The following is a 23,861-nucleotide window of genomic DNA, read 5'->3' as shown; positions in this document are numbered from 1 at the left end:
ACTCCCTGACCACAATTGAGTTACCCTAGCCCCATTATAAGTACTCCCTGACCCCAAATGAGTTACCCTAGTCCCATATAAGTACTCCCTGACCCCAAATGAGTTACCCAAGTCCCATGTAAGTACTCCATGTCCCCAAGTGAGTTACTTTAGCTCCTATAGAAGTACTCCCAGACCCCAAGTGAGTTACTTTAGCTCCTATAGAAGTACTCCCAGACCCCAAGTGAGTTACCCTAGTCCCATATAAGTACTCCCTGACCCCAAGTGAGTTACCCTAGCCCCTTTATAAGTACTCCCCGACCCCAAGTATGGAACCCTAGTCCTATATAAGTACTCCCTGACACCAAATTGAGTTACCCTAGCCCCTTTATAAGTACTCCCTGACCCCAAGTGAGTTACCCTTGTCCCATATAAGTACTCCCTGACACCAAGTGATGTACCCTAGTCCCATATAAGTACTCCCTGACCCCAAATGAGTTACCCTAGTCCCAAATAATTACTCCCTGCCCTAAATGAGTTACCCTAGTCCCATATAAGTACTCCCTGAACCCAAGTGAGTTACTTTAGCTCTTATAGATGTACTCCCTGACCCCAAGTGAGTTACCCTAGTTCCATATAAGTACTCCGTGACACTAAGTGAGTTACCCTAGTAGCATATAAGTACTCCCTGACCCCAAGTGAGTTACCCTAGTAGCATATAAGTACTCCCTGACCCCAAGTGAGTTACCCTAGTCGCATATAAGTACTCCCTGAACCGAAGTGAGTTACCCTAGCCCCTTTATAAATACTCCCTGACCCCAAGTGGGTTACCCTGGTTCCATATAAGTACTCCCTGACCCCAAGTGAGTTACCCTAGTATTATATAAGTACTCCCTGACCTAAAGCGAGTTACCCTAGTCCCATATAAGTACTCCCTGAACCCAAGTGAGTTACCCAAGTCCCATATAAGTACTCCCTGACCCCAAGTGAGTTACCCTAGCCCCTTTATAAGTAATCCCTGACCCCAAGTGAGTTACCCTAGTCCCATTTAAGTACTCCCTGACCCCAAATGAGTTACCCTAGTCCCATATAATTACTCCCTGACCCCAAGTGAGTCACTTTAGCTCCTATATAAGTACTCCCTGACCACAATTGAGTTACCCTAGCCCCATTATAAGTACTCCCTGACCCCAAATGAGTTACCCTAGTCCCATATAAGTACTCCCTGACCCCAAATGAGTTACCCAAGTCCCATGTAAGTACTCCCTGACCCCAAGTGAGTCACTTTAGCTCCTATATAAGTACTCCCTGACCACAATTGAGTTACCCTAGCCCCATTATAAGTACTCCCTGACCCCAAATGAGTTACCCTAGTCCCATATAAGTACTCCCTGACCCCAAATGAGTTACCCTAGTCCCATATAAGTACTCCCTGACCCCAAGTGAGTCACTTTAGATCCTATATAAGTACTACCTGACCACAAGAGAGTTACCCTAGTCCCTTATAAGTACTCCCTGATCCCAAGTGAGTTACCCTAGTCCCATATAAGTACTCCCTGACCCTAAGTGAGTTACCCTAGGCCCATATAAGTACTCCCTGACCCCAAATGAGTTACCCTAGCCCCTTTATAAGTACACCCTAACCCCAAGTGGGTTTCCCTGGTTCCATATAAGTACTCCCTGACCACCCATTGAGTTACCCTAGTATTATATATGTACTCCCTGACCTAAAGCGAGTTACCCTAGTCCCATATAAGTACTCCCTGACCCCAAGTGAGTTACCCTAGTATCATATAAGTACTCCCTGACCACAATTGAGTTACCCTAGCCCCATTATAAGTACTCCCTGACCCCAAATGAGTTACCCTAGTCCCATATAAGTACTCCCTGACCCCAAATGAGTTACCCTAGTCCCATATAAGTACTCCCTGACCCCAAGTGAGTCACTTTAGATCCTATATAAGTACTCCCTGACCACAAGTGAGTTACCCTAGCCCCTTTATAAGTACTCCCTTTCCCCAAGTGAGTTACCCTAGTCCCATATAAGTACTCCCTGACCCCATGTGAATCACTTTAGCTCCTATATAAGTACTACCTGACCACAAGAGAGTTACCCTAGTCCCATATAAGTACTCCCTGTCCCCAAGTGAGTTACCCTAGTCCCATATAAGTACTCCCTGACCCTAAGTGAGTTACCCTAGGCCCATATAAGTACTCCCTGACCCCAAATGAGTTACCCTAGCCCCTTTATAAGTACACCCTAACCCCAAGTGGGTTTCCCTGGTTCCATATAAGTACTCCCTGACCACCCATTGAGTTTCCCTAGTATTATATATGTACTCCCTGACATAAAGCGAGTTACCCTAGTCCCATATAAGTACTCCCTGACCCCAAGTGAGTTACCCTAGTATCATATAAGTACTCCCTGACCCCAAGAGAGTTACCCTAGTCCCATAAAAGTACTCCCTGACCCCAAGAGAGTTACCCTAGTCCCATATAAGTACTCCCTGACCCCAAATTGAGTTACCCTAGCCCCTTTATAAGTACTCCCTGACCCCAAGTGGGTTACCCTGGTTCCATATATGTACCCCCTGACGACCAAGAGAGTTACCCTAGTACCATATAAGTACTCCCTGACTTAAAGCGAGTTACCCTAGTCCCATATAAGTACTCCCTGAACCCAAGTAAGTTACCCTAGTCCCATATAAGTACTCCCTACCCCAAGTGAGTTACCCTAGCCCTTTTATAAGTACTCCCTGCCCCAAGTGAGTTGCCCTAGCCCCTTTATAAGTACTCCTTGACCCCAAGTATGGTACGCTAGTCCTATATAAGTACTCCCTGACCCCTAATTGAGTTACCCTAGTCCCATATAAGTACTCCCTGACCCCAAGTGAATTACTTTAGCTCCTATAGAAGTACTCCCTGACCCCAAGTGAGTTACCCTAGTCCCATATAAGTACTCCCTGAACCCAAGTGAGTTACCCTAGCCCTTTTATAAGTACTCCCTGACCCCAAGTGAGTTACCCTAGCCCTTTTATAAGTACTCCCTGACCCCAAGTGAGTTACCCTAGTCCAATATAAGTACTGCCTGACCCCAAATGAGTTACCCTACCCCCTATATAAGTACTCCCTGACCCCAAGTGAGTTATCCTAGTCCCAAATAAGTACTCTCTGCCCTAAATGAGTTACCCTAGTCCCATATAAGTACTCCCTGACCCCAAGTGAGTTACTTTAGCTCCTACAGAAGTACTCCCTGACCCCAAGTGAGTTACCCTAGTCCTATATAAGTACTCCGTGACCCTAAGTGAGTTACCCTAGTCGCATATAAGTACTCCCTGACCCCAAGTGAGTTACCCTAGTCCCATATAAGTACTCCCTGACTCCAAATGAGTTACCCTAGTCCCATATAAGTACTCCCTGACCCCAAGTGAGTCACTTTAGATCCTATATAAGTACTCCCTGACCCCAAGTGGATTACCCTGGTTCCATATATGTACCCCCTGACGACCAAGTAAGTTACCCTAGTACCATATAAGTACTCCCTGACCTAAAGCGAGTTACCCTTGTCCCATATAAGTACTCCCTGAACCCAAGTGAGTTACCCTAGTCCCATATAAGTACTCAATACCCCAAGTGAGTTACCCTAGCCCTTTTATAAGTACTCCCTGACCCGAAGTGAGTTACTTTAGCTCCTATAGAAGTACTCCCTGACCCCAAGAGAGTTACCCTAGTCCCATATAAGTAATCCCTGAACCCAAGTGAGTTACCCTAGTCCCATATAAGTACTCCCTACCCCAAGTGAGTTACCCTAGCCCTTTTATAAGTACTCCCTGACCCCAAGTGAGTTACCCTAGTCCAATATAAGTACTGCCTGACCCCAAATGAGTTACCCTACCCCCTATATAATTACTCCCTGACCCCAAGTGAGTTGCCCTAGCCCCTTTATAAGTACTCCCTGACCCCAAGTATGGTACCCTAGTCCTATATAAGTACTCCCTGACCCCAAATGAGTTACCCTACCCCCTATATAAGTACTCCATGACCCCAAGTGAGCTACCCTAGTCCCATATAAGTACTCCCTGACCCCAAATGAGTTACCCTAGCCCCTTTATAAGTACTCCCTGACTCCAAATGAGTTACCCTAGTCCCATATAAGTACTCCCTGACCCCAAGTGAGTTACCCTAGTCCCATATAAGTACTCCCTACCCCAAGTGAGTTACCCTAGCCCTTTTATAAGTACTCCCTGACCCCAAGTGAGTTACCCTAGTCCAATATAAGTACTGCCTGACCCCAAATGAGTTACCCTACCCCCTATATAATTACTCCCTGACCCCAAGTGAGATACCCTAGTCCCAAATAAATACTCCCTGCCCTAAATGAGTTACCCTAGTCCTATATAAGTACTCCCTGAACCCAAGTGAGTTATCCAAGTCCCAAATAAGTACTCCCTGCCCTAAATGTGTTACCCTAGTCCCTAATAAGTACTCCCTGACCCCAAGTGAGTTACTTTAGCTCCTATAGAAGTACACCCTCACCCCAAGTGAGATACCCTAGTCCCATATAAGTACTCCCTGACCCTAAGTGAGTTACCCTAGGCCTATAAAAGTACTCCCTGACCCCAAATAAGTTACCCTAGCCCCTTTATAAGTACACCCTAACCCCAAGTGGGTTTCCCTGATTCCATATAAGTACTCCCTGACCACTCATTGAGTTACCCTAGTATTATATATGTACTCCCTGACCTAAAGCGAGTTACCCTAGTCCCATTTAAGTACTCCCTGACCCCAAATGAGTTACCCTAGTCCCATATAAGTACTCCCTGACCCCAAGTGAGTCACTTTAGATCCTATATAAGTACTCCCTGACCACAAGTGAGTTACCCTAGCCCCTTTATAAGTACTCCCTGAACCCAAGTGAGTTATCCTAGTCCCATATAAGTACTCCCTAACCCCAAATGAGTTACCCTACCCCCTATATAAGTACTACCTGACCCCAAGTGAGTTACCCTAGTCCCATATAAGTACTCCCTGACCCCAAGTGAGTTACCCTAGTCCCATATAAGTACTCCCTGCCCTAAATGAGTTACCCTAGTCCCATATAAGTACTCCCTGACCCCAAGTGAGTTACTTTAGCTCCTATAGAAGTACTCCCTGACACCAAGTGAGTTATCCTAGTACCATATAAGTACTCCCTGAACCCAAGTGAGTTACCCTAGTCCCATATAAGTACTCCCTACCCCAAGTGAGTTACCTTAGCCCTTTTATAAGTACTCCCTGACCCCAAGTGAGTTACCCTAGTCCAATATAAGTACTGCCTGAACCCAAATGAGTTACCCTACCCCCTATATAAGTACTCCCTGACCCCAAGTGAGTTACCCTAGTCCCATATAAGTACTCCCTGACCCCAAGTGAGTTACCCTAGTCCCAAATAAGTACTCCCTGCTCTAAATGAGTTACCCTAGTCCCATATAAGTACTCCCTGACCCCAAGTGAGTTACTTTACCTCCTATAGAAGTACACCCTGACCCCAAGTGAGTTACCCTAGTCCCTTTATAAGTACACCCTAACCCCAAGTGGGTTTCCCTGATTCCATATAAGTACTCCCTGACCACTCATTGAGTTACCCTAGTATTATATATGTACTCCCTGACCTAAAGCGAGTTACCCTAGTCCCATTTAAGTACTCCCTGACCCCAAATGAGTTACCCTAGTCCCATATAAGTACTCCCTGACCCCAAGTGAGTCACTTTAGATCCTATATAAGTACTCCCTGACCACAAGTGAGTTACCCTAGCCCCTTTATAAGTACTCCCTGAACCCAAGTGAGTTATCCTAGTCCCATATAAGTACTCCCTAACCCCAAATGAGTTACCCTACCCCCTATATAAGTACTACCTGACCCCAAGTGAGTTACCCTAGTCCCATATAAGTACTCCCTGACCCCAAGTGAGTTACCCTAGTCCCATATAAGTACTCCCTGCCCTAAATGAGTTACCCTAGTCCCATATAAGTACTCCCTGACCCCAAGTGAGTTACTTTAGCTCCTATAGAAGTACTCCCTGACACCAAGTGAGTTATCCTAGTACCATATAAGTACTCCCTGAACCCAAGTGAGTTACCCTAGTCCCATATAAGTACTCCCTACCCCAAGTGAGTTACCTTAGCCCTTTTATAAGTACTCCCTGACCCCAAGTGAGTTACCCTAGTCCAATATAAGTACTGCCTGAACCCAAATGAGTTACCCTACCCCCTATATAAGTACTCCCTGACCCCAAGTGAGTTACCCTAGTCCCATATAAGTACTCCCTGACCCCAAGTGAGTTACCCTAGTCCCAAATAAGTACTCCCTGCTCTAAATGAGTTACCCTAGTCCCATATAAGTACTCCCTGACCCCAAGTGAGTTACTTTACCTCCTATAGAAGTACACCCTGACCCCAAGTGAGTTACCCTAGTCCCATATAAGTACTCCCTGACCTTAAGTGAGTTACCCTAGGCCCATATAAGTACTACCTGACCCCAAATGAGTTACCGTAGCCCCTTTATAAGTACTCCCTGACCCCAAGTGGGTTACCCTGATTCCATATAAGTACTCCCTGACCACCCAGTGAGTTACCCTAGTATTATATAATTAATCACTGACCTAAAGCAAGTTACCCTTGTCCCATATAAGTACTCCCTGAACCCAAGTGTGTTACCCAAGTCCCATATAAGTACTCCCTGACCCTAAGTGAGTTATTCTAGCCCCTATATAAGTACTCCCTGACCCCAAGTGGGTTACCCTGGTTCCATATAAGTACTCCCTGACCACCAAGTGAGTTACCCTAGTACCATATAAGTACTTCCTGACCTAAAGCGAGTTACCCTAGTCCCATAAAAGTACTCCCTGAACCCAAGTGAGTTACCCAAGTCCTATATAAGTACTCCCTGACCCCAAGTGAGTTACCCTAGCCCCTTTATAAGTAATCCCTGACCCCAAGTGAGTTACCCTAGCCCCTTTATTAGTACTCCCTGACCCCAAGTGAGTTACCCTAGTCCCATATAAGTACTACCTGACCCCAAATGAGTTACCCTACCCCCTATATAAGTACTCCATGACCCCAAGTGAGTTACCCTAGTCCCATATAAGTACTCCCTGACCCCAAATAAGTTACCCTAGTCCCATATAATTACTCCCTGACCCCAAGTGAGTTACCCTAGCCCCTTTATAAGTACTCCCTGACCCCAAATGAGTTACCCTAGTCCCATATAAGTACTCCCTGACCCCAAATGAGTTACCCTAGTCCCATATAAGTACTCTCTGACCCCAAGTGAGTTACCTTAGCCCCTTTATAAGTAATCCCTGACCCCAAGTGTGTTACCCTACCCCCTATATAAGTACTACCTGACCCCAAGTGAGTTACCCTAGTCCCATATAAGTACTCCCTGACCCCAAGTGAGTTACCCTAGTCCCATATAAGTACTCCCTGCCCTAAATGAGTTACCCTAGTCCCAATTAAGTACTCCCTGACCCCAAGTGAGTTACTTTAGCTCCTATAGAAGTACTCCCTGACACCAAGTGAGTTACCCTAGTACCATATAAGTACTCCCTGAACCCAAGTGAGTTACCCTAGTCCCATATAAGTACTCCCTACCCCAAGTGAGTTACCTTAGCCCTTTTATTAGTACTCCCTGACCCCAAGTGAGTTACCCTAGTCCAATATAAGTACTGCCTGAACCCAAATGAGTTACCCTACCCCCTATATAAGTACTCCCTGACCCCAAGTGAGTTACCCTAGTCCCATATAAGTACTCCCTGACCCCAAGTGAGTTACCCTAGTCCCAAATAAGTACTCCCTGCTCTAAATGAGTTACCCTAGTCCCATATAAGTACTCCCTGACCCCAAGTGAGTTACTTTACCTCCTATAGAAGTACACCCTGACCCCAAGTGAGTTACCCTAGTCCCATATAAGTACTCCCTGACCTTAAGTGAGTTACCCTAGGCCCATATAAGTACTCCCTGACCCCAAGTGAGTTACCCTAGTCCCAAATAAGTACTCCCTGACACCAAATGAGTTACCCTAGTCCCATAGAAGTACTCCCTGACCCCAAGTGAGTTACTTTATCCCCTATACAAGTACTCCCTGATCCCAAGTGATGTACCCTAGTCCCATATAAGTACTCCCTGACCCCAAATGAGTTACCTAGCGCCTTTATAAGTACTCCCTCACCCCAAGTGAGTTACCCTAGCCCATTTATAAGTACTCCATGTCCCCAAGTGAGTTACCTTGGTCCCATTAAAGTACTCCCTGACCCCAAGTGAGTTACTTTAGCTCCTATAGAAGTACTCCCTGACCCCAAGTGAGTTACTTTAGCTCCTATAGAAGTACTCCCTGACCCCAAGTGAGTCACTTTAGATCCTATATAAGTACTCCCTGACCCCAAGTGGATTACCCTGGTTCCATATATGTACCCCCTGACGACCAAGTAAGTTACCCTAGTACCATATAAGTACTCCCTGACCTAAAGCGAGTTACCCTTGTCCCATATAAGTACTCCCTGAACCCAAGTGAGTTACCCTAGTCCCATATAAGTACTCAATACCCCAAGTGAGTTACCCTAGCCCTTTTATAAGTACTCCCTGACCCGAAGTGAGTTACTTTAGCTCCTATAGAAGTACTCCCTGACCCCAAGTGAGTTACCCTAGTCCCATATAAGTAATCCCTGAACCCAAGTGAGTTACCCTAGTCCCATATAAGCACTCCCTGACCCCAAGTGAGTTACTTTAGCTCCTGTAGAAGTACTCCCTGACACCAAGTGAGTTACCCTAGTACCATATAAGTACTCCCTGAACCCAAGTGAGTTACCCTAGTCCCATATAAGTACTCCCTACCCCAAGTGAGTTACCTTAGCCCTTTTATAAGTACTCCCTGACCCCATGTGAGTTGCCCTAGCCCCTTTATAAGTACTCCCTGACCCCAAGTATGGTACCCTAGTCCTATATAAGTACTCCCTGACCCCAAATTGAGTTACCCTAGCCCCTTTATAAGTACTCCCTGCCCTAAATGAGTTACCCTAGTCCCATATAAGTACTCCCTGACCCGAAATGAGTTACTTTAGCTCCTATAGAAGTACTCCCTGACCCCAAGAGAGTTACCCTAGTCCCATATAAGTAATCCCTGAACCCAAGTGAGTTACCCTAGTCCCATATAAGTACTCCCTACCCCAAGTGAGTTACCCTAGCCCTTTTATAAGTACTCCCTGACCCCAAGTGAGTTACCCTAGTCCAATATAAGTACTGCCTGACCCCAAATGAGTTACCCTACCCCCTATATAATTACTCCCTGACCCCAAGTGAGTTGCCCTAGCCCCTTTATAAGTACTCCCTGACCCCAAGTATGGTACCCTAGTCCTATATAAGTACTCCCTGACCCCAAATGAGTTACCCTACCCCCTATATAAGTACTCCATGACCCCAAGTGAGCTACCCTAGTCCCATATAAGTACTCCCTGACCCCAAATGAGTTACCCTAGCCCCTTTATAAGTACTCCCTGACTCCAAATGAGTTACCCTAGTCCCATATAAGTACTCCCTGACCCCAAGTGAGTTACCCTAGTCCCATATAAGTACTCCCTACCCCAAGTGAGTTACCCTAGCCCTTTTATAAGTACTCCCTGACCCCAAGTGAGTTACCCTAGTCCCATATAAGTACTCCCTGACCCCAAATGAGTTACCCTACCCCCTATATAAGTACTCTCTGACCCCAAATGAGTTACCCTAGTCCCATATAAGTACTCCCTGACCCCAAATGAGTTACCCTAGTCCCATATAAGTACTCCCTGACCCCAAATGAGTTACCCTAGTCCCATATAAGTACTCCCTGACCCCAAGTGAGTCACTTTAGATCCTATATAAGTACTACCTGACCACAAGAGAGTTACCCTAGTCCCTTATAAGTACTCCCTGATCCCAAGTGAGTTACCCTAGTCCCATATAAGTACTCCCTGACCCCAAGTGAGTTACTTTAGCTCCTATAGAAGTACTCCCTGACACCAAGTGAGTTATCCTAGTACCATATAAGTACTCCCTGAACCCAAGTGAGTTACCCTAGTCCCATATAAGTACTCCCTACCCCAAGTGAGTTACCTTAGCCCTTTTATAAGTACTCCCTGACCCCAAGTGAGTTACCCTAGTCCAATATAAGTACTGCCTGAACCCAAATGAGTTACCCTACCCCCTATATAAGTACTCCCTGACCCCAAGTGAGTTACCCTAGTCCCATATAAGTACTCCCTGACCCCAAGTGAGTTACCCTAGTCCCAAATAAGTACTCCCTGCTCTAAATGAGTTACCCTAGTCCCATATAAGTACTCCCTGACCCCAAGTGAGTTACTTTACCTCCTATAGAAGTACACCCTGACCCCAAGTGAGTTACCCTAGTCCCATATAAGTACTCCCTGACCTTAAGTGAGTTACCCTAGGCCCATATAAGTACTACCTGACCCCAAATGAGTTACCGTAGCCCCTTTATAAGTACTCCCTGACCCCAAGTGGGTTACCCTGATTCCATATAAGTACTCCCTGACCACCCAGTGAGTTACCCTAGTATTATATAATTAATCACTGACCTAAAGCAAGTTACCCTTGTCCCATATAAGTACTCCCTGAACCCAAGTGTGTTACCCAAGTCCCATATAAGTACTCCCTGACCCTAAGTGAGTTATTCTAGCCCCTATATAAGTACTCCCTGACCCCAAGTGGGTTACCCTGGTTCCATATAAGTACTCCCTGACCACCAAGTGAGTTACCCTAGTACCATATAAGTACTTCCTGACCTAAAGCGAGTTACCCTAGTCCCATAAAAGTACTCCCTGAACCCAAGTGAGTTACCCAAGTCCTATATAAGTACTCCCTGACCCCAAGTGAGTTACCCTAGCCCCTTTATAAGTAATCCCTGACCCCAAGTGAGTTACCCTAGCCCCTTTATTAGTACTCCCTGACCCCAAGTGAGTTACCCTAGTCCCATATAAGTACTACCTGACCCCAAATGAGTTACCCTACCCCCTATATAAGTACTCCATGACCCCAAGTGAGTTACCCTAGTCCCATATAAGTACTCCCTGACCCCAAGTGGATTACCCTGGTTCCATATATGTACCCCCTGACGACCAAGTAAGTTACCCTAGTACCATATAAGTACTCCCTGACCTAAAGCGAGTTACCCTTGTCCCATATAAGTACTCCCTGAACCCAAGTGAGTTACCCTAGTCCCATATAAGTACTCAATACCCCAAGTGAGTTACCCTAGCCCTTTTATAAGTACTCCCTGACCCGAAGTGAGTTACTTTAGCTCCTATAGAAGTACTCCCTGACCCCAAGTGAGTTACCCTAGTCCCATATAAGTAATCCCTGAACCCAAGTGAGTTACCCTAGTCCCATATAAGCACTCCCTGACCCCAAGTGAGTTACTTTAGCTCCTGTAGAAGTACTCCCTGACACCAAGTGAGTTACCCTAGTACCATATAAGTACTCCCTGAACCCAAGTGAGTTACCCTAGTCCCATATAAGTACTCCCTACCCCAAGTGAGTTACCTTAGCCCTTTTATAAGTACTCCCTGACCCCATGTGAGTTGCCCTAGCCCCTTTATAAGTACTCCCTGACCCCAAGTATGGTACCCTAGTCCTATATAAGTACTCCCTGACCCCAAATTGAGTTACCCTAGCCCCTTTATAAGTACTCCCTGCCCTAAATGAGTTACCCTAGTCCCATATAAGTACTCCCTGACCCGAAATGAGTTACTTTAGCTCCTATAGAAGTACTCCCTGACCCCAAGAGAGTTACCCTAGTCCCATATAAGTAATCCCTGAACCCAAGTGAGTTACCCTAGTCCCATATAAGTACTCCCTACCCCAAGTGAGTTACCCTAGCCCTTTTATAAGTACTCCCTGACCCCAAGTGAGTTACCCTAGTCCAATATAAGTACTGCCTGACCCCAAATGAGTTACCCTACCCCCTATATAATTACTCCCTGACCCCAAGTGAGTTGCCCTAGCCCCTTTATAAGTACTCCCTGACCCCAAGTATGGTACCCTAGTCCTATATAAGTACTCCCTGACCCCAAATGAGTTACCCTACCCCCTATATAAGTACTCCATGACCCCAAGTGAGCTACCCTAGTCCCATATAAGTACTCCCTGACCCCAAATGAGTTACCCTAGCCCCTTTATAAGTACTCCCTGACTCCAAATGAGTTACCCTAGTCCCATATAAGTACTCCCTGACCCCAAGTGAGTTACCCTAGTCCCATATAAGTACTCCCTACCCCAAGTGAGTTACCCTAGCCCTTTTATAAGTACTCCCTGACCCCAAGTGAGTTACCCTAGTCCCATATAAGTACTCCCTGACCCCAAATGAGTTACCCTACCCCCTATATAAGTACTCTCTAACCCCAAATGAGTTACCCTAGTCCCATATAAGTACTCCCTGACCCCAAATGAGTTACCCTAGTCCCATATAAGTACTCCCTGACCCCAAGTGAGTCACTTTAGATCCTATATAAGTACTACCTGACCACAAGAGAGTTACCCTAGTCCCTTATAAGTACTCCCTGATCCCAAGTGAGTTACCCTAGTCCCATATAAGTACTCCCTGACCCTAAGTGAGTTACCCTAGGCCCATATAAGTACTCCCTGACCCCAAATGAGTTACCCTAGCCCCTTTATAAGTACACCCTAACCCCAAGTGGGTTTCCCTGGTTCCATATAAGTACTCCCTGACCACCCATTGAGTTACCCTAGTATTATATATGTACTCCCTGACCTAAAGCGAGTTACCCTAGTCCCATATAAGTACTCCCTGACCCCAAGTGAGTTACCCTAGTATCATATAAGTACTCCCTGACCACAATTGAGTTACCCTAGCCCCATTATAAGTACTCCCTGACCCCAAATGAGTTACCCTAGTCCCATATAAGTACTCCCTGACCCCAAATGAGTTACCCTAGTCCCATATAAGTACTCCCTGACCCCAAGTGAGTCACTTTAGATCCTATATAAGTACTCCCTGACCACAAGTGAGTTACCCTAGCCCCTTTATAAGTACTCCCTTTCCCCAAGTGAGTTACCCTAGTCCCATATAAGTACTCCCTGACCCCATGTGAATCACTTTAGCTCCTATATAAGTACTACCTGACCACAAGAGAGTTACCCTAGTCCCATATAAGTACTCCCTGACCCCAAGTGAGTTACCCTAGTCCCATATAAGTACTCCCTGACCCTAAGTGAGTTACCCTAGGCCCATATAAGTACTCCCTGACCCCAAATGAGTTACCCTAGCCCCTTTATAAGTACACCCTAACCCCAAGTGGGTTTCCCTGGTTCCATATAAGTACTCCCTGACCACCCATTGAGTTTCCCTAGTATTATATATGTACTCCCTGACCTAAAGCGAGTTACCCTAGTCCCATATAAGTACTCCCTGACCCCAAGTGAGTTACCCTAGTATCATATAAGTACTCCCTGACCCCAAGAGAGTTACCCTAGTCCCATATAAGTACTCCCTGACCCCAAGAGAGTTACCCTAGTCCCATATAAGTACTCCCTGACCCCAAATTGAGTTACCCTAGCCCCTTTATAAGTACTCCCTGACCCCAAGTGGGTTACCCTGGTTCCATATATGTACCCCCTGACGACCAAGAGAGTTACCCTAGTACCATATAAGTACTCCCTGACTTAAAGCGAGTTACCCTAGTCCCATATAAGTACTCCCTGAACCCAAGTAAGTTACCCTAGTCCCATATAAGTACTCCCTACCCCAAGTGAGTTACCCTAGCCCTTTTATAAGTACTCCCTGCCCCAAGTGAGTTGCCCTAGCCCCTTTATAAGTACTCCTTGACCCCAAGTATGGTACGCTAGTCCTATATAAGTACTCCCTGCCCCCTAATTGAGTTACCCTACCCCCTATATAAGTACTCCATGACCCCAAGTGAGCTACCCTAGTCCCATATAAGTACTCCCTGACCCCAAATGAGTTACCCTAGCCCCTTTATAAGTACTCCCTGACTCCAAATGAGTTACCCTAGTCCCATATAAGTACTCCCTGACCCCAAGTGAGTTACCCTAGTCCCATATAAGTACTCCCTACCCCAAGTGAGTTACCCTAGCCCTTTTATAAGTACTCCCTGACCCCAAGTGAGTTACCCTAGTCCCATATAAGTACTCCCTGACCCCAAATGAGTTACCCTACCCCCTATATAAGTACTCCCTGACCCCAAATGAGTTACCCTAGTCCCATATAAGTACTCCCTGACCCCAAATGAGTTACCCTAGTCCCATATAAGTACTCCCTGACCCCAAGTGAGTCACTTTAGATCCTATATAAGTACTACCTGACCACAAGAGAGTTACCCTAGTCCCTTATAAGTACTCCCTGATCCCAAGTGAGTTACCCTAGTCCCATATAAGTACTCCCTGACCCTAAGTGAGTTACCCTAGGCCCATATAAGTACTCCCTGACCCCAAATGAGTTACCCTAGCCCCTTTATAAGTACACCCTAACCCCAAGTGGGTTTCCCTGGTTCCATATAAGTACTCCCTGACCACCCATTGAGTTACCCTAGTATTATATATGTACTCCCTGACCTAAAGCGAGTTACCCTAGTCCCATATAAGTACTCCCTGACCCCAAGTGAGTTACCCTAGTATCATATAAGTACTCCCTGACCACAATTGAGTTACCCTAGCCCCATTATAAGTACTCCCTGACCCCAAATGAGTTACCCTAGTCCCATATAAGTACTCCCTGACCCCAAATGAGTTACCCTAGTCCCATATAAGTACTCCCTGACCCCAAGTGAGTCACTTTAGATCCTATATAAGTACTCCCTGACCACAAGTGAGTTACCCTAGCCCCTTTATAAGTACTCCCTTTCCCCAAGTGAGTTACCCTAGTCCCATATAAGTACTCCCTGACCCCATGTGAATCACTTTAGCTCCTATATAAGTACTACCTGACCACAAGAGAGTTACCCTAGTCCCATATAAGTACTCCCTGACCCCAAGTGAGTTACCCTAGTCCCATATAAGTACTCCCTGACCCTAAGTGAGTTACCCTAGGCCCATATAAGTACTCCCTGACCCCAAATGAGTTACCCTAGCCCCTTTATAAGTACACCCTAACCCCAAGTGGGTTTCCCTGGTTCCATATAAGTACTCCCTGACCACCCATTGAGTTTCCCTAGTATTATATATGTACTCCCTGACCTAAAGCGAGTTACCCTAGTCCCATATAAGTACTCCCTGACCCCAAGTGAGTTACCCTAGTATCATATAAGTACTCCCTGACCCCAAGAGAGTTACCCTAGTCCCATATAAGTACTCCCTGACCCCAAGAGAGTTACCCTAGTCCCATATAAGTACTCCCTGACCCCAAATTGAGTTACCCTAGCCCCTTTATAAGTACTCCCTGACCCCAAGTGGGTTACCCTGGTTCCATATATGTACCCCCTGACGACCAAGAGAGTTACCCTAGTACCATATAAGTACTCCCTGACTTAAAGCGAGTTACCCTAGTCCCATATAAGTACTCCCTGAACCCAAGTAAGTTACCCTAGTCCCATATAAGTACTCCCTACCCCAAGTGAGTTACCCTAGCCCTTTTATAAGTACTCCCTGCCCCAAGTGAGTTGCCCTAGCCCCTTTATAAGTACTCCTTGACCCCAAGTATGGTACGCTAGTCCTATATAAGTACTCCCTGACCCCTAATTGAGTTACCCTAGTCCCATATAAGTACTCCCTGACCCCAAGTGAATTACTTTGGCTCCTATAGAAGTACTCCCTGACCCCAAGTGAGTTACCCTAGTCCCATATAAGTACTCCCTGAACCCAAGTGAGTTACCCTAGCCCTTTTATAAGTACTCCCTGACCCCAAGTGAGTTACCCTAGCCCTTTTATAAGTACTCCCTGACCCCAAGTGAGTTACCCTAGTCCAATATAAGTACTGCCTGACCCCAAATGAGTTACCCTACCCCCTATATAAGTACTCCCTGACCCCAAGTGAGTTATCCTAGTCCCAAATAAGTACTCTCTGCCCTAAATGAGTTACCCTAGTCCCATATAAGTACTCCCTGACCCCAAGTGAGTTACTTTAGCTCCTATAGAAGTACTCCCTGACCCCAAGTGAGTTACCCTAGTCCTATATAAGTACTCCGTGACCCTAAGTGAGTTACCCTAGTCGCATATAAGTACTCCCTGACCCCAAGTGAGTTACCCTAGTCCCATATAAGTACTCCCTGACCCCAAGTGAGTTACCCTAGTCCCATATAAGTACTCCCTGACCCCAAGTGAGTTACCTTAGCCCCTTTATAAGTAATCCCTGACCCCAAGTGAGTTACCTTAGTCCCATTTAAATACTCCCTGACTCCAAATGAGTTACCCTAGTCCCATATAAGTACTCCCTGACCCCAAGTGAGTCACTTTAGATCCTATATAAGTACTCCCTGACCCCAAGTGGATTACCCTGGTTCCATATATGTACCCCCTGACGACCAAGTAAGTTACCCTAGTACCATATAAGTACTCCCTGACCTAAAGCGAGTTACCCTTGTCCCATATAAGTACTCCCTGAACCCAAGTGAGTTACCCTAGTCCCATATAAGTACTCAATACCCCAAGTGAGTTACCCTAGCCCTTTTATAAGTACTCCCTGACCCGAAGTGAGTTACTTTAGCTCCTATAGAAGTACTCCCTGACCCCAAGTGAGTTACCCTAGTCCCATATAAGTAATCCCTGAACCCAAGTGAGTTACCCTAGTCCCATATAAGCACTCCCTGACCCCAAGTGAGTTACTTTAGCTCCTGTAGAAGTACTCCCTGACACCAAGTGAGTTACCCTAGTACCATATAAGTACTCCCTGAACCCAAGTGAGTTACCCTAGTCCCATATAAGTACTCCCTACCCCAAGTGAGTTACCTTAGCCCTTTTATAAGTACTCCCTGACCCCAAGTGAGTTGCCCTAGCCCCTTTATAAGTACTCCCTGACCCCAAGTATGGTACCCTAGTCCTATATAAGTACTCCCTGACCCCAAATTGAGTTACCCTAGCCCCTTTATAAGTACTCCCTGCCCTAAATGAGTTACCCTAGTCCCATATAAGTACTCCCTGACCCGAAGTGAGTTACTTTAGCTCCTATAGAAGTACTCCCTGACCCCAAGAGAGTTACCCTAGTCCCATATAAGTAATCCCTGAACCCAAGTGAGTTACCCTAGTCCCATATAAGTACTCCCTACCCCAAGTGAGTTACCCTAGCCCTTTTATAAGTACTCCCTGACCCCAAGTGAGTTACCCTAGTCCAATATAAGTACTGCCTGACCCCAAATGAGTTACCCTACCCCCTATATAATTACTCCCTGACCCCAAGTGAGTTGCCCTAGCCCCTTTATAAGTACTCCCTGACCCCAAGTATGGTACCCTAGTCCTATATAAGTACTCCCTGACCCCAAATGAGTTACCCTACCCCCTATATAAGTACTCCATGACCCCAAGTGAGCTACCCTAGTCCCATATAAGTACTCCCTGACCCCAAATGAGTTACCCTAGCCCCTTTATAAGTACTCCCTGCACTAAATGAGTTACCCTAGTCCCATATAAGTACTCCCTGACCCGAAGTGAGTTACTTTAGCTCCTATAGAAGTACTCCCTGACCCCAAGAGAGTTACCCTAGTCCCATATAAGTAATCCCTGAACCCAAGTGAGTTACCCTAGTCCCATATAAGTACTCCCTACCCCAAGTGAGTTACCCTAGCCCTTTTATAAGTACTCCCTGACCCCAAGTGAGTTACCCTAGTCCAATATAAGTACTGCCTGACCCCAAATGAGTTACCCTACCCCCTATATAATTACTCCCTGACCCCAAGTGAGTTGCCCTAGCCCCTTTATAAGTACTCCCTGACCCCAAGTATGGTACCCTAGTCCTATATAAGTACTCCCTGACCCCAAATGAGTTACCCTACCCCCTATATAAGTACTCCATGACCCCAAGTGAGCTACCCTAGTCCCATATAAGTACTCCCTGACCCCAAATGAGTTACCCTAGCCCCTTTATAAGTACTCCCTGACTCCAAATGAGTTACCCTAGTCCCATATAAGTACTCCCTGACCCCAAGTGAGTTACCCTAGTCCCATATAAGTACTCCCTACCCCAAGTGAGTTACCCTAGCCCTTTTATAAGTACTCCCTGACCCCAAGTGAGTTACCCTAGTCCAATATAAGTACTGCCTGACCCCAAATGAGTTACCCTACCCCCTATATAATTACTCCCTGACCCCAAGTTAGTTACCCTAGTCCCAAATAAATACTCCCTGCCCTAAATGAGTTACCCTAGTCCTATATAAGTACTCCCTGAACCCAAGTGAGTTATCCAAGTCCCAAATAAGTACTCCCTGCCCTAAATGTGTTACCCTAGTCCCTAATAAGTACTCCCTGACCCCAAGTGAGTTACTATAGCTCCTATAGAAGTACACCCTCACCCCAAGTGAGATACCCTAGTCCCATATAAGTACTCCCTGACCCTAAGTGAGTTACCCTAGGCCTATAAAAGTACTCCCTGACCCCAAATAATTTACCCTAGCCCCTTTATAAGTACACCCTAACCCCAAGTGGGTTTCCCTGATTCCATATAAGTACTCCCTGACCACTCATTGAGTTACCCTAGTATTATATATGTACTCCCTGACCTAAAGCGAGTTACCCTAGTCCCATTTAAGTACTCCCTGACCCCAAATGAGTTACCCTAGTCCCATATAAGTACTCCCTGACCCCAAGTGAGTCTCTTTAGATCCTATATAAGTACTCCCTAACCCCAAATGAGTTACCCTACCCCCTATATAAGTACTACCTGACCCCAAGTGAGTTACCCTAGTCCCATATAAGTACTCCCTGACCCCAAGTGAGTTACCCTAGTCCCATATATGTACTCCCTGCCCTAAATGAGTTACCCTAGTCCCATATAAGTACTCCCTGACCCCAAGTGAGTTACTTTAGCTCCTATAGAAGTACTCCCTGACACCAAGTGAGTTATCCTAGTACCATATAAGTACTCCCTGAACCCAAGTGAGTTACCCTAGTCCCATATAAGTACTCCCTACCCCAAGTGAGTTACCTTAGCCCTTTTATAAGTACTCCCTGACCCCAAGTGAGTTACCCTAGTCCAATATAAGTAGTGCCTGAACCCAAATGAGTTACCCTACCCCCTATGTAAGTACTCCCTGACCCCAAGTGAGTTACCCTAGTCCCATATAAGTACTCCCTGACCCCAAGTGAGTTACCCTAGTCCCAAATAAGTACTCCCTGCTCTAAATGAGTTACCCTAGTCCCATATAAGTACTCCCTGACCCCAAGTGAGTTACTTTACCTCCTATAGAAGTACACCCTGACCCCAAGTGAGTTACCCTAGTCCCATATAAGTACTCCCTGACCTTAAGTGAGTTACCCTAGGCCCATATAAGTACTACCTGACCCCAAATGAGTTACCGTAGCCCCTTTATAAGTACTCCCTGACCCCTAGTGGGTTACCCTGATTCCATATAAGTACTCCCTGACCACCCAGTGAGTTACCCTAGTATTATATAATTAATCACTGACCTAAAGCAAGTTACCCTTGTCCCATATAAGTACTCCCTGAACCCAAGTGTGTTACCCAAGTCCCATATAAGTACTCCCTGACCCTAAGTGAGTTATTCTAGCCCCTATATAAGTACTCCCTGACCCCAAGTGGGTTACCCTGGTTCCATATAAGTACTCCCTGACCACCAAGTGAGTTACCCTAGTACCATATAAGTACTTCCTGACCTAAAGCGAGTTACCCTAGTCCCATAAAAGTACTCCCTGAACCCAAGTGAGTTACCCAAGTCCTATATAAGTACTCCCTGACCCCAAGTGAGTTACCCTAGCCCCTTTATAAGTAATCCCTGACCCCAAGTGAGTTACCCTAGCCCCTTTATTAGTACTCCCTGACCCCAAGTGAGTTACCCTAGTCCCATATAAGTACTACCTGACCCCAAATGAGTTACCCTACCCCCTATATAAGTACTCCATGACCCCAAGTGAGTTACCCTAGTCCCATATAAGTACTCCCTGACCCCAAATAAGTTACCCTAGTCCCATATAATTACTCCCTGACCCCAAGTGAGTTACCCTAGCCCCTTTATAAGTACTCCCTGACCCCAAATGAGTTACCCTAGTCCCATATAAGTACTCCCTGACCCCAAATGAGTTACCCTAGTCCCATATAAGTCTCTCTGACCCCAAATGAGTTACCCTACCCCCTATATAAGTACTCCATGACCCCAAGTGAGTTACCCTAGTCCCATATAAGTACTCCCTGACACCAAATGAGTTACCCTAGTCCCATAGAAGTACTCCCTGACCCCAAGTGAGTTACTTTAGCCCCTATACAAGTACTCCCTGATCCCAAGTGATGTACCCTAGTCCCATATAAGTACTCCCTGACCCCAAATGAGTTACCTAGCGCCTTTATAAGTACTCCCTCACCCCAAGTGAGTTACCCTAGCCCATTTATAAGTACTCCATGTCCCCAAGTGAGTTACCTTGGTCCCATTAAAGTACTCCCTGACCCCAAGTGAGTTACTTTAGCTCCTATAGAAGTACTCCCCGACCCCAAGTGAGTTACTTTAGCTCCTATAGAAGTACTCCCTGACCCCAAGTGAGTTACCCTAGTCCCATATAAGTACTCCCTGACCCCAAGTGAATCACTTTAGTTCCTATATAAGTACTCCATGACCCCAAGTGAGTTACTCTAGTCCCATATAACTACTCCCTGACCCCAAGTGAGTTACCCTAGTCCCAAATAAGTACTCCCTTACACCAAATGAGTTACCCTAGTCCCATGGAAGTACTCCCTGACCCAAAGTGAGTTACTTTAGCCCCTATATATGTACTCCCTGATCCCAAGTGATGTACCCTAGTCTCATATAAGTACTCCCTGACCCCAAATGAGTTACCTAGCGCCGTTATAAGTACTCCCTCACCTCAAGTGAGTTACCCTAGCCCATTTATAAGTACTCCATTTCCCCAAGTGAGTTACTTTAGCTCCTATAGAAGTACTCCCAGACCCCAAGTGAGTTACTTTAGCTCCTATAGAAGTACTCCCTGACCCCAAGTGAGTTACCCTAGTCCCATATAAGTACTCCCTGACCCCAAGTGAATCACTTTAGTTCCTATATAAGTACTCCATGACCCCAAGTGAGTTACTCTAGTCCCATATAACTACTCCCTGACCCCAAGTGAGTTACCCTAGTCCCAAATAAGTACTCCCTTACACCAAATGAGTTACCCTAGTCCCATGGAAGTACTCCCTGACCCCAAGTGAGTTACTTTAGCCCCTATATATGTACTCCCTGATCCCAAGTGATGTACCCTAGTCTCATATAAGTACTCCCTGACCCCAAATGAGTTACCTAGCGCCGTTATAAGTACTCCCTCACCCCAAGTGAGTTACCCTAGCCCATTTATAAGTACTCCATTTCCCCAAGTGAGTTACTTTAGCTCCTATAGAAGTACTCCCAGACCCCAAGTGAGTTACTTTAGCTCCTATAGAAGTACTCCCAGACCCCAAGTGAGTTACCCTAGTCCCATATAAGTACTCCCTGACCCCAAGTGAGTTCCCCTAGCCCCTTTATAAGTACTCCCTGACCCCAAGTATGGAACCCTAGTCCTATATAAGTACTCCCTGACACCAAATTGAGTTACCCTAGCCCCTTTATAAGTACTCCCTGACCCCAAGTGAGTTACCCTTGTCCCATATAAGTACTCCCTGACCCCAAGTGATGTACCCTAGTCCCATATAAGTACTCCCTAACCCCAAATGAGTTACCCTACCCCCTATATAAGTACTACCTGACCCCAAGTGAGTTACCCTAGTCCCATATAAGTACTCCCTGACCCCAAGTGAGTTACCCTAGTCCCATATAAGTACTCCCTGCCCTAAATGAGTTACCCTAGTCCCATATAAGTACTCCCTGACCCCAAGTGAGTTACTTTAGCTCCTATAGAAGTACTCCCTGACACCAAGTGAGTTACCCTAGTACCATATAAGTACTCCCTGAACCCAAGTGAGTTACCCTAGTCCCATATAAGTACTCCCCGACCCTAAGTGAGTTACCCTAGGCCCATATAAGTACTCCCTGACCCCAAATGAGTTACCCTACCCCCTATATAAGTACTCCATGACCCCAAGTGAGTTACCCTAGTCCCATATAAGTACTCCCTGACACCAAATGAGTTACCCTAGTCCCATAGAAGTACTCCCTGACCCCAAGTGAGTTACTTTAGCCCCTATACAAGTACTCCCTGATCCCAAGTGATGTACCCTAGTCCCATATAAGTACTCCCTGACCCCAAATGAGTTACCTAGCGCCTTTATAAGTACTCCCTCACCCCAAGTGAGTTACCCTAGCCCATTTATAAGTACTCCATGTCCCCAAGTGAGTTACCTTGGTCCCATTAAAGTACTCCCTGACCCCAAGTGAGTTACTTTAGCTCCTATAGAAGTACTCCCTGACCCCAAGTGAGTTACTTTAGCTCCTATAGAAGTACTCCCTGACCCCAAGTGAGTTACCCTAGTCCCATATAAGTACTCCCTGACCCCAAGTGAATCACTTTAGTTCCTATATAAGTACTCCATGACCCCAAGTGAGTTACTCTAGTCCCATATAACTACTCCCTGACCCCAAGTGAGTTACCCTAGTCCCAAATAAGTACTCCCTTACACCAAATGAGTTACCCTAGTCCCATGGAAGTACTCCCTGACCCCAAGTGAGTTACTTTAGCCCCTATATATGTACTCCCTGATCCCAAGTGATGTACCCTAGTCTCATATAAGTACTCCCTGACCCCAAATGAGTTACCTAGCGCCGTTATAAGTACTCCCTCACCCCAAGTGAGTTACCCTAGCCCATTTATAAGTACTCCATTTCCCCAAGTGAGTTACTTTAGCTCCTATAGAAGTACTCCCAGACCCCAAGTGAGTTACTTTAGCTCCTATAGAAGTACTCCCAGACCCCAAGTGAGTTACCCTAGTCCCATATAAGTACTCCCTGACCCCAAGTGAGTTGCCCTAGCCCCTTTATAAGTACTCCCTGACACCAAGTATGGAACCCTAGTCCTATATAAGTACTCCCTGACACCAAATTGAGTTACCCTAGCCCCTTTATAAGTACTCCCTGACCCCAAGTGAGTTACCCTTGTCCCATATAAGTACTCCCTGACCCCAAGTGATGTACCCTAGTCCCATATAAGTACTCCCTGACCCCAAATGAGTTACCCTAGTCCCAAATAATTACTCCCTGCCCTAAATGAGTTACCCTAGTCCCATATAAGTACTCCCTGATCCCAAGTGAGTTACTTTAGCTCTTATAGATGTACTCCCTGACCCCAAGTGAGTTACCCTAGTTCCATATAAGTACTCCGTGACACTAAGTGAGTTACCCTAGTAGCATATAAGTACTCCCTGACCCCAAGTGAGTTACCCTAGTAGCATATAAGTACTCCCTGACCCCAAGTGAGTTACCCTAGTCGCATATAAGTACTCCCTGACCCGAAGTGAGTTACCCTAGCCCCTTTATAAATACTCCCTGACCCCAAGTGGGTTACCCTGGTTCCATATAAGTACTCCCTGACCCCAAGTGAGTTACCCTAGTATTATATAAGTACTCCCTGACCTAAAGCGAGTTACCCTAGTCCCATATAAGTACTCCCTGAACCCAAGTGAGTTACCCAACTCCCATATAAGTACTCCCTGACCCCAAGTGAGTTACCCTAGCCCCTTTATAAGTAATCCCTGACCCCAAGTGAGTTACCCTAGTCCCATTTAAGTACTCCCTGACCCC

The sequence above is a fragment of the Prorops nasuta genome, unplaced genomic scaffold (genome assembly GCF_024137725.1).
Source record: "Prorops nasuta isolate Cenicafe-Biocafe unplaced genomic scaffold, Cenicafe_Pnas_1.2 PNAS00012, whole genome shotgun sequence".
Lineage (NCBI taxonomy): Eukaryota > Metazoa > Arthropoda > Insecta > Hymenoptera > Bethylidae > Prorops > Prorops nasuta.
This window is presented reverse-complemented; position numbering follows the sequence as displayed.